Here is a 13111-nt window from a genome sequence, read left to right as displayed (position 1 = left end):
AAATTCCTAATTTTTCTCAATTTTGGTGACTATCAATGTCCCATATAGTCTTAGGAACTTTTCACAAAGTACTTTTGTTAAATCTGGGCTCAGTATGCCTGAGACAGATATCTTTCTATCTCTTTTGCTTCCATATCACACAAAATATCCTGAGTTTAATGAAGAATTTTTTGAAAACAAAATGTTTAGTCACTCATCAAAAAAGCAAAACAAAGATAAATGCCTGCTGAGATTTGATTTAATAGTTTACTAACCAAAATCTGAAACATTCCAAACTAATGAGGAGGAAGGAGGTGAAATTAATGACATAAAAAAAAGAAATAAGATAAGAAATTTAAGGCACTAATTTTAAAGTAAAGTAACTTTTAGTGATTCACGAAGGTTTTCAAACTTCCACTAAGAAAGTGAGCAAAAAAAAGGGAAAGAGTGGTGACTTCCTTCCACCATTTAAAGGTCTTCCTGGACAGAGGTAAAAATACCACAGTGCATGTCATGGAGGATTTGGTGTCCCTGTGACCCAGAGCAGGCATATTCTTTAAAAAAGATTATCAATACTAAATATTTTCACCATGTACAAGGAAAGGAAAACAGATTTTTAAAATATACATTTTACTTTTTAAGTTTGTAGGTACTTCAATAATTTATTGTAAAATGCTTTGGTCTTGCATAGTATATCAGAAGCTATCATTGTCAGTTAGCAAAACGTTGGAGTTCAAATTATTCTTTATTTCCTGATAAGTTACTTAAGATATTTTAGAAAGTATAAACTACTCTAATGTACTGAAAGATAAATATATAAAGAAAATATCCCAGTGAAATTGAAATCTGCTTTACAGCATATAGTAAATAACCATTTGAGACTGTCTTGTTATGCATCTTTAAGAGGGTTCCCTAAGATGTAATCAAAGTAATAGGATCACTGGTTCATAGGACTTGCATCTACTTAGTTTCACTTGTGGATAACTTTTCAAATTAGTCCAATTTGCTCCCTTACCACCTATATGGAAAGTACCCTTTGTCCAAACCCTCAACACTTGGTAGTCTCCAAGTGTTACCATTCTATTGAACATAAAAAATATAAAGATAACAAAAAAACTATATATAATTTTTGACTCCCTAAAATCAACTACTGTTGACCGAAAGACTTACCAAAAACATAGTCAATTAACATATAAGTATGTATAAGTATTATATATATTGTATTTTTACAATAAATAAGAGAATAGAAAATGTTATTGAGAAAATCATGAGAAAATACATTTACATACTGTACATATTTATTGAAAAAATCTGCATATAAGTGGGCCCATACAGTTCAAACCCATGTTTTTCAAGGGTCAACTGTACTTCATAGTTTTAACCTTACTTCCATTATTACTGGAGATGTTACATATCTCTATACATACTTGTTTTTCTTGTCTGAATTATCTATTCATGTCATTTTTCTTTCTTTGAGTTTCCTGTCTCACTGATTTTCAGGCATTCCTTGTTTAGTCTAGTTTTAATCTTTTGTGATTTTTAGACACTGAATATACCTTATCCCAGTCTGTCAAGGGTCCCTGAAATTTATCTATGGTCTTTTTTTAACATAAATAATTAATTTTTATTTATTCAATTATTCACATGTGGTTTTGCACTTTGAGTATAAGAAGCCTTTTCCTATTCTCAAGGTCATGAAATTTTTTCTACAATTTCTTCTATTAACATTAGAGTTTGTTTTTCAAATTTTGGACTTGAATATATTCTATCCACTGCACTATGCTGATTCCATTAAAAACATACTAAGTCATTACCAGGCTGACTTCCACAAATAAAGATCTCATTAGTTCCTTTAGGCAACTGAGATCAAAGAGAATGAGTGTTACCTCCTCCTCAGTAATCCTGTAACTCCTCTGTCACAGATAACACTTGTTTGTTAACATAAGTCAACTTAACTGCTGAGTCCTTAAGAGGAACAAGGCCTTGCTCTACTCACTGCACATCTGCAGCACCTGGAATTATCTGGACCATGGTAGACATGCAAAACGTACTTGTTTTACAAATGGAAAAAGATCACCTTATTACTTTTGTAAAGCTTAGAATGAGGTAGAGTAATTTGGAGTCAAACAAACCCAGACTCCAGTACTAATCTGTCATTTATTTGAGCTAGGTTAATAATCCTCTTTGGCCTTAAAGAATGGAAAAATCAGTATAAGAGAAAATTAAGGAAATAGGAGTAATAATATGAATTTAAAAAGTCAAGGAAGTTTAAAGAAAGACAGTTAGTAGTGTATTGCCAGCATGAAACTCAGAGACAGCATAACAATGTAGAAAGAGGTTCACTCTGGGGCCAGGTTCCTTGAGATTCAAGTTCTTATAGGATTTGGCTGTGTGATTTTGGATGATTTATTCATGATAAAAATGAGATTATATTAATAAAATAAGATTACCGTGTGAATTAAAGAACTCTAAGAACAATTCCAGGGGCCTAGAAAGGTGGTCGATAAAAATTAACTACTATTATCCTTCCTTCTATAAAAAAAAAAACTAAAGGCCCAGACAAATGTACTAAAAAACTTTAAGTTTCTTCTGAGCAACCAATGACACTCACTTGTTTCTGGTTTATTTTAGGTCCCATTGGAAAAAGCAAGAGTAAGTTGTTTTTTTATTTCTTATCTCTGTACCCTATATTTTGTATTAAGGACTGCTTTTACTAATCCTGAATGATTTTACTAATCACATCTAACACTACAATATAAATTTCTTATTGTTGTTCTTTTTTTCCTCCCTTACTAAGAATCTTTTAAGTTTCCCAAAAACAAACAAAATCTAAGTACAAAGATTTTTTTAAATAACAAATATAATCAAACTACACACCTACATATCTTTTCCTGTTATGTCATAGTAGCAAGTGTGAGGATTCTGTATCATAATGAAACAAGATATTGAAATTCAACCTGGAGATGCATAAAAGGGAGATTTTTAAACACGTGTTTGTTTACAAACTGCCAAAGGAGTCTCCAGAATCTTTTATATTTTTTATAAATTTCAAAAAGTCATTTTGGGAAACTTAAGTACTGATGATTTCTTTGCTTAATCAGCCTGTTATAAAATCCAGCTTTGCATATGTTAATATTCTTTTAATATTCTGTATTCTTTTCCCATGAATCAGCATTTTTCAAGGATATTGTCAGTTTCTGGGAACACTTAAGTGTACTAATTAACTAAGTGAATAAATAACACAAACTAAAAATAATCCTCCAAAGAAGAACAAATTTATATAGGAGAGTTTAGGTAGAAATAATGGACAAGAACCCAACAAACCACATCGATTAATAGGTTGCTTAATTTAATAGAAAAACTAACATTAGTTTAAATTCCTTGTCAAAAGCAAATAAAAATACAATAATAAAAACCAGATGGTTTTCAAAAGCAATAGGCAAAGAATATTAAGCAAAAGTCAAGTCAATAAGAATATAACAGGGAGAAGGGATTTTAAATGGTGTGATTTCTGCCAGACTTCCTAATATAACCCACTACAATGTTTGAGGAGGTGACGGTTTAAATAAATTCCAAACAGAATATTCACTTTTCTAGTCTACCAAATTAAGGTAGTATTGAAGCCACCAAACTAGCTCTGCTATTAAATCAAACAAACAAAATATCTTTATACAACAAAGAGCACTAGTGGTAGCCAGTCTCAATTCCCAGCTTGACCTCTCAAGTCACCTCTAAGCGCAGCATGAGTGGTGGCCATCTGTGGGTTGCCTGGTTACTTTTGCCATATGATCTCCGGTAAGGAAAAGCCTATGGATGAACTTGGCCCGTGGCAGGGCCCCTACCAGGAGGCCCCAAGGCTGGCACATCCAGTATCGGTTTCAACTCAAGCTGGAGCACCACCCATGGGCTGCATCTGAGGATGACAAACACAAAGGACAGACTGGGCAGGCACCAAAGCCCTGCTAAAACAAATTCTGCTCCATAGGGTCAGCCCCTTCACAATAGCTCCTCCACTGTAGCCCCCAGCCAGTCCTCACAGCTAATCACCCTGAGTTAATCTATTACATTGATGTGCAAACAGCAACCAAGTCTCAACTACGACAAGAAAGCACACACACCCATACAAGGAACACACTTGGATACCAGGGAAGACTGTACCACTCAGCCCCACAGGACATCTACTACGTAAGGCCACCCTACTAAGATCAGGAGACTTGGGAGCCCTATCTAATGCATAGAAACAGACACAGGGAGTCAGCCAAAATGGGGAGACAAAGAAACATGTCCCAACTGAAAGAACAGAACAAAGGTCCAGAAAAAGAACTAAACAAAATGGAGACAAGCAATCTACCAGTTATAGAGTTCAAAGCACTGGTTTTAAGAATTCTCCATGTACTTAGGGGAAGACTAGATAAACTCAGTGAGAACTTTAGCAGAGAGATAAAAAACATAAAAACAAAGATGGGAAGCATAAAAGAAAACCAGTCAGAAATGAAGAATATAGTAACTGAAGTGAAGAACACCTTAGAAGGAATCAACAGTACATTAGATGAACCAGAGAATTGAATAAGCAATTTAGAAGATAAAGTAGCAGAAAACATCCAATCAGAACAGCAACAACAACAAAAAAAATCCAAAAAAGTGAGGGTAGTTTAAGGGGCCTCTGAAATAACATCAAACATAACAACATTCGCATCATAAGGGTACCAGAAGGAGAAGAGAGAGCAAGAAATTGAAAGCCTATTCGAAAAAATAATGTTAGAAAACTTCCCTATGATGGTGAAGGAAATAGACATATAAGCCCAAGAAGCACAGATGAACCCAAATAGACCCACACCAAGATACATCATAATTAAAATGCTAAAAGTTAATTACAAGAAGATAATCTTAAAAGCAGCAAGAGAAAAGCAGTTAATTACCTACCAGGGAGTTTCCATAAGACTGTCAGCTGAGTTCTCAACAGAAACTTTACGTGCCAGAAGGAATTGGCATGAAATATTCAGTGGCGAAAAGCAAGGAGCTACAACCAAGATTACACTACCCAGCAATTCTATCATTTAGAATCGAAAGAGAGATAAAGAGCTTTCCAGACAAAAAAAGCTAAAGGAGTTCATCATCACCAAACTAGTATTACAAGAAATGTTAGAGAGACTTCTTTAAGAAGAAAGGGAAAAAAAGATTAAAAATATTAATAATAAAATGGCAATAACTACATATCTATCAATAATTACTTTAAATGTAAATATTAAACATTCCAATCAAAGTACATAGGATGGCTGAATGAATAAGAATACAAGACCCTTACTGCTTACAAGAGACTCACTTCGGATTGAAAGACACACATAGACTGAAAGTAAAGAAATGAAAAAAGATGGTTCATGAAAATGGAAACAAGCCAACAAAAAAAAACTGAGGTAGCATTATTTATGCCAGACAAAACAGACTTTAAAACAAAGCAACCTCTAAATTTTAAATGTAGCACCCTAATGTCTTATTTAAAAGCTAGGCAGTAAATAGGCAAGTTAATTTTAATTGAACAATAACATTCCCCCGCCCCAAGATTTCCAAATTACTCAGTTACCATCAGAGAGGAGTAAGAATGTGGGGAGAATAAAATATAAGAGGCAAAGTTAGTGCCAAGGTTGAAACCAAATGAGAATTGGCAAATCCTAAAGTACTTCCGCCTTTAGAATCTCAGAGAAAAGGAGAAGAGATGACTCTTTAATCTCAGCTAACAGGGACTTGGTGCAGAGGGATACAAACTCCTTCCCTAGAGAGCTATCTGGTGGTAACATTCTCCAAATAGCAAGGGGGAGGAATTAATTTGTTTCTTTGTCTATTACACAAGAAGTTTCAAAATACAAAAGTAAGCTGTTTTCAGCTTCCAATTTCTGGTTTCTTTTACATTTCCCAGTGACTGGAATGCTGGTCCCTCTCTAGCATTTTCATTTCCAGCCAAGTTCATATTATCCAATCCCTCTGTTTCTTTATGTCACAGAATCTATTATTAATGATTTTGAGGAAAATATAAACTATATTGAGATTAAAGAGGAACATTACTAGATCAGTAACATATATAAGGTGCACATCAAATAAAAGCAACATCGATGGTGTATAAAAACTTAAGTTAGATAAATGAATTATTAAGAGAAGAAATAAAAAATAAAATTTTTAATGTTTAAATTCATCATTAGCACACTTGAACCTATGTGTGGAAGTAAAAGAACAGAGGATTTCAACTATCAGAATGCCTTGTCCTTATCCTGTCTTTTAGATGATAGCCTCTGAAGGCGGCACTAAACCCCTGAAGTACCAAACAACACAGAGGTCGACCACTTGGCCCATGTCATTTCATGAGCCCAGAGGGATTTCTCTAGAATTGATGCTCATCAACATTCTTATTTTCCTTCTAGTTGCTTTGCAGAATGCACCAATTTACACATTATCCAACTGTAAAGGAGAGTGTCCTTGAGCCCACATCTTATGGTTTTATTAAGTAGGGGGCTACTCCATGTAATCTCAAGTGACTGCTAATTTTTTGCTTGGGTTTTTCATTTTATTAAAAATCATCAATGATCTTTGGGAATGCTTCAGATGTAAAACAGATTGAAAGATGTAAAACAGGTTGAAAGAACTGTGGTGTCAGAAGGAAAACAGCAGGTGCAGAAACACACCATCCCTAATTTCTGCCGTTCTGATGGGTATTCCTCCTTCCTACAGTGTTAATTTACATTTTCCTGATTATTGTTAAGGCTTAGCACTTTATCTGACATAACTTGTTAGTCATTCAGGCTTTCCCTTTTGTGAGTAACCCCATGTCATCCTTTGCTTGTTTTCTTATTACTTTTCTAGCCCTTCTCTTTCTGGTTTTCAGGCATTCTTTACACATTCCAGGTATTAGTTAGTTCTGTGTGATTTTAACACATCGAAAATATCTTTTCCTATTTGATCATCCATCCTTGATCGTTGTCTTGGGTACTTTCTTGAACAAAAGTCCTGAGGTCAAATAAACCATTTTTTCATAATACTGTTTCTGCTTGTGAAGTTCTAAGTTTCATGTACAGTCATGCCACCTTAAACAAGCCCGATCCCATCTGATCTCTGAAGCTAAGCCGGGTCAGGCCTGGTTAGTACTTGGATAAGTGACCACCTAGGAAGATCAGGTGCTGTATATGTAAAAAATAAAATAAAAAGTAAGGGATTGTAAACTGACAAGGTCCTTGCAATCTAAGAGGTCAACCAAGGGTTGCCTTGCCTAAAAAATATAAATGAATAAATAAATAAATAAATAAATAAATAAATAAATAAATAAATAAATAAAATTTTAAGTTTCAAGACTATAAAGAGGTTCTACATTTTCTTTCCTTTGCTTCAGTTTTATCTTTCACATTCAAGTCTTTAAACCCTATATTCATGTTCTTTCCACTGCACTAGGCCTCAAAAATCCATCTTTCTATTAAATCAGACTCCCTTTCCTAGCAAGTTATCTTAAGACACCCTTAATGAGGTCCTCTTCAACACTCCTCTAGTGCCTTGCTCACCCCTTTAATAGAGGACTTGCCACACATCTGTAATTATTTGTTAACATAAATGCTAATTTCAACTGTATGACAGTATCAAGTCCTTCAAGGGCAGGTTCAGTGTGTCTCCAGCAGCAAGGATGGTTCCTGGAACTTGGCAGATACTTAATAAACATTTGTTAAATCAAAGAGGCTTACTGTTCTGTTTCCCACTTCTAGGAATTTGAAAATAGAGAGACTCTTTGGGGAAACTCAGAGTCAAACGAACCTGGATTTCCTTGACTGAGTCCTAATTAATACCTTGGCTGGGTCCAAGTTAATAACTCTCTGGTCTCACAGAAGGATAGAAAAAGTATATTAGAAATAAAAATGAGGGAGAAATGTGACTTTTAGTCATCTAGAAAATAAAGTTCTTTAAAAGAGAAAGATTTAGAGCAGCTATATCAAAGCACAATGCAGCTTCAGGGAGCTCTGGGAAGCAACCCAGCCTGCTCGAAAGTAGGCTCTAAGAGGCTTGGTTGTTTTAGCCCAAGTTATTAGCTATGTGATTGAGGCAACTTAACTTACTTTAACTGCCTAAACTAGGTTTCTATCAGCGAAACAGGAAGAATCATAGCATTGTTATGAAGATTAAATTGGCTATTGATTTAGAATAATATCTAGCAAGTAGTAAATGATTAATAAAATTTGCTATTATGATTCAGTGCTCTACATTTGTTAAAGGCCAATGTTATTATCAAAATCTTTAGTCTCATCCCAGGCACGGATTTCTGTCTTAATTAAGAAATAGCTGAGATACGTTGGAATTAACTCATAAGTTATATGAGTTGTTTTTGCTAATACTGGCTCTTAAAAAGTCCAATTTTGTAAATATCCATGCTTCATTTCTCTTTGCCTTTTCCTTCATACTAAGATTTTTTTTGTAATTACCAAGAAATTTTAACAATGACTAACACGAAAATAATAAATACAGCCAAAATGAAAGGCAGTATTTATTTCCCTACTTGGCCACACCAGCAGGAGTGGAAGCTGTGGGCCACTAAGGAATTAGATACTAAAGCTCGGCTTGAAAAACAAAATAGAAAGACCATTAATCTCCTACTAGTCAACCACACTCATCTGTTTTTGTATTTTAAGAATCTCCAAGGGATCTACCAGTAAGTTGTTTTCTCATATTTTAATCTGAATATTTTAGGAGACACACGTGCCCGAAGACCATTATAATATCAGTTTGCAAATCATATTCTTAGTTCCCATTCTAGGTTCCTTATTCATTAATCAAAACTTTTTAGATTGGACAGTTTGCAAGAGAGTTTAAATACCCTGGTTAACTAAGGAAATGCACACACACAAAAAAAATAAAATAAAAATTTAGCTCAATAGAGACCAGAATCTATATAAAGGAGAATACAATTTAAGAGACAAGAGAGTTATTTTTTAAGTTGGAATGCTTAAACAGTTTACCTTCCCAAAAGCTTTTTTTTACTTTCTGCCTGCACTAGATGAGAACATAAAGGCACTCAAAGGAATTTATCCATTTCTACGAAAGTTTCAGCAGATGACTTCCAACAAAAAACACTAAAATCTACAAAATGAGTCAAGTATTAAAAGGAGCTTTCACTATAGTCTCAGCTTCTGTGTGCCAAGGCATCCTCTGGGAAGTACAAAAATAATAACTTTTATTTTAATTCAGGTAGCATACTGTAATATTTCTGATGTCATCCATGTCCTAGACAAGTCTTATTTCTTTTCTTATCTTGTTTTTGTATCTGAAAAAGTCCTGAAACACCTTTTCATAAGTCCGTGCATTTTCTGAGTTAAGCACACTCATTACTGGATAGGATGAGTTAAGAAAAATTTTTCCTAATCATCTAAGTTTTTTGTCAATATCAAACAATTTAATCCTGAATTCAAAGTGGTAATCATATGCATATGCAATTCAAGTGAATAAAAGTGAAATGAGAAGGGAATTTAAAAGATAAGGATTTTTGCTAGGTTCCTAAATCATTTTTACCCATGGTAAAAGGTAAAGAATATAAATTTATTAGTCCCCAGCAAGAAAATTCACTTTTTTCCACAAAGGAGCATGAAATCATCAAATTCAGAAGAAAAAAAAAAAGTGTGATTACTAAAATAAGAGGGATTTAGTTCATTTGAAATTTCAAATGTCTATGCTGTTGTTATAGATCAACAAGGAGTTTTACTTAAAGAACAGGAACACCGAAATCACAAGAGAAAATTTCAAGAATAACATTAATCTTTAAGTATGCAATAATATTTAATGTAGTGCTTAATAAATAAGCAAGACTAGAAATGTGGTAGGAGTAATAAGGAAAATAAATATATTTTTCTTTAGGTAAGTGACAAGACTTCAGAATGATTAACAAGTAAACTACCCACTAAAACTAACCTAAGAAAATATTACAAAAGAAAATAAATTTTAGCAAGTTATATGCAACTGCATTAAATGTTTTAATCATAATTTAGGAAAGATCCCAAATATCTCATAATAGCTAGTCTATTTATATAACAAAGTATTATGTTTTAATAATGGATGACAATTGTTTTTCTGTAAATTAAGATTCGATGAATCAGTCGGTCACTTGTTTGGCTTTTTTTCTTAATTATTGAGTCCTTTAATCTAAAAGAAGAGTCTAGAACATACTTCTATGGTGTTATGTTTTCTATTCTGTTATGCAGAACCTGATCTAATTTTCATTGACTTTCATTCTAACTTCCAAATATCCCCTACTGAGTTTTTCCTGACAGAGAAAAGTCCATTAATTTTTTAAAAGAGAGATGAAACCTAAGAAGAAAAATTGAATCAGTGGCAGGGCAGGGAAGAGGACGGGTGGAAGGAAGTAGTTAAATCTATTTTGGATGATTATGCTTAGGTTCCTCTAAAATTGTTTTTCATCCCAGTTATACCTTTAATAAAAGGCTTCCTTGTCTATGTTGACAATAACAAAATAACTGTAGTTTTGGTGTTTCTTGCATGCAATTTCAAAAGATTTTCCAGGGAAAAATTAATAGTTTAAGTCCAATAATAAGCTAATGAAATAGGCTAATGTTTATGTGACCTGTGTTTCAGGTAGAGCTGTATCATCTACTGGTAAGTTTATTATCTTATTTATAACATTATACTGGACAGAGTGCATAATATTTTATTAGTAGAGTTTTATTTTCAGAAGATCAAAAGTTAATTTAGAATTATTGGTGAATAACTCCGAATTGAATACTGCTGGTTTGTAAGAAAAACTGAGAAATACATTGTAACATCAAGGAAACTGATTTGTCTTGTTTAAAAAATTAAGATGTCAGAACTAAGACCAAAAAAAAAAAATACCAACATTTTAAATGAGATGCGATGGAAGCAGGGAAGGAACTTAGAGGAGGAGGAAGGAAGGAGAAACTAATTAAAGAGATATCTAACTTTATAAGGAGTATATTCAGTGTCATTAATAGATAGAAAATTGAGGAGGAAGTAAATGCAAGAATGATCTGTATACCAATGATTCTGCTAGGACTTCCAAAAAATAAGCTGGAATTTGGCTGGTTATTAAAGCTAGATATTAAAACAACCCAAAGAAGTATTTTGGATAGGCCTAAGGTAATAAGTCAAACCACTCTCCCTTATTATTTTTGTTTTTCAGAAACTGTTGAGAAATTTTCCAGTAAGTATTATTCTGTGCCTAGTATCTGGAAAAATATGTGAATGAAGACCTTCTGATAGTTAAGTCCATCCATGGTCATAATCAACTTTGCCAATCTCAATTTTATTTTTTCACTTTCTACATTCCCCTCACATTTGTGAGCCTTTTTTAGAGATTACTAACCATTTGCAAGAAGCTTAAAAACACTTAATACATGACTAAATACCACCAAAAAAAATCTTTTTTAAAACAAAATGTAGAAGGAATCTATGTAGAAGACAAGAGTCCAGTTTTGAAAGAAAGTAAAGCGTGATAGGTAAAACTTTAACTACTGCAACATCATAATGCCTTCCTAAAAGGTTTGAATAGTTCTTTGCCCTGAATAGAAAGGTGAAGTATACAAAGAATAGTCTGTCTCATCAGAGGTCCTTCAAAAAGAACACTAAACTTTCTGGGACTGATCAAATATTAAAATAATCTTTCATTAAACACGAATAGTCTCAACTGTTTTGAAATTCCCTTGACTTTTCTTCCTGAAAACATCCTCTGAAAATTGCATGAGTAACAGTTTTGCTCTAACTCACAACCTAGAGAAATGTCTTTATTGGGTATATTTTTATATACTACGTATTACTCATGTCTTTATTTTTCTTTCTGTTTTAAAGAACCTGCATCAATCATCAGTAAGTTCCTTCTCAAATACCAAAATTCATAGAATGTAAGCTAATTTTACTTATTTTTGCTATTATAGTATCAAATAGTCTAAAACCAGTGCTAATATTTCTCTGTACCTTCTCTATATGACACAGATAATTTATGATATTGTGAAGGATTAAGAATCAACAGTTAATAGCTTATACACATTATGAGAAATATTATTATCAAGCCAGTCTTTGATACTGAATCCAATGTGATAGTCATAAGCATAAGCAAAGATATGGGGAAAGTTAATAAAAGTATAACATGAAGAAGGAAGATTAAGTAGTATGACTTCTCGATAGGTCCAAAAATGGTAAAAACCTATTGCAACAGTCAAGAAATTAATAGCTTAAAAGGCTCCAGGAAGACAATTTGCTTTGCTCTTCTACTAGAATAAGGGAGCTCTAACCCCAACCATTTAGGTCTTCTCTTAGAACACAAGAGGAACATCAACACCAGCTATGTAATACAGCTTTCTTCAAAGAAACGGAATAGAAATGCTACCATAGATTCTAGTACAAGTTTAACCTACAAAAAATGTATGTCGTTTTTATAGGTCAGCAACTTTCCTATTGAAAAATGGTTTTAGGACATGTGCAGCTAATTCACCCAATAGAAAATTCAAACAGCAAACATTTGAAAAAGTATTAAGTCTCAATAGCCACTAAATGAATTCCAATTTTAACTACTATAATGTATTTCTTAATATGAATTATATGAGCATAAACGAAATCAGTAATGCTATCATAAAAAAAGTTTTTCACATGTATTTTTAGATTTAGTTACATCTAGATTTAAAGGTCAGTATCAAGTCTCCAAAATAATTAATTATTTATGTGTTTTAGCCCATACTTTCAATTTGAGCATTACTAAGAATATAAAACAAGGGAAAAGAAAACATCTTCTAGAAATATGTTTACAGCTGAGTTAATATAATGATTAAATTCTAGAAAAGAATCCAGAGACTTAATCATAGAAGAATTGATTGTTAATATGATAATATATGACATTATAATTATAACCAACAATTGTTTTTTCTCTGAGTCAGAATCTGCTGAACCAATTGGTAAGATTTTTTCTTTTTCTCAACTACTATATCTTTTAGTTTAAATAATATCTGGAAGTGATTTATATATATATTTTTGTTGTTGTTGTTGTTGTTGTTGTTGTTGTTGTTGTTGTTGTTAGGCGAGGCAACCTTTGAGTGACCTCACAGATTGCAAGGACCTTGTCAGCTTATGATCCCTTATTTTTTTTTAA

The 13111-nt window shown here is 33.0% G+C and overlaps 1 pseudogene; it reads left to right on the top strand.

Moving 5' to 3' along the window:
* Positions 1-7035: 7035 nt before the first annotated feature.
* On the top strand, positions 7036-7154 carry LOC118605285 (annotated as a pseudogene).
* The last annotated feature ends 5957 nt before the right edge of the window (positions 7155-13111 follow it).

The sequence above is a fragment of the Rousettus aegyptiacus genome, unplaced genomic scaffold, assembly GCF_014176215.1.
Source record: "Rousettus aegyptiacus isolate mRouAeg1 unplaced genomic scaffold, mRouAeg1.p scaffold_m13_p_1, whole genome shotgun sequence".
Classification (NCBI taxonomy): Eukaryota; Metazoa; Chordata; class Mammalia; order Chiroptera; family Pteropodidae; genus Rousettus; species Rousettus aegyptiacus.
The sequence above is the reverse complement of the archived record's forward strand: the minus strand, read 5'-3'. Positions and strand labels throughout refer to the sequence as shown.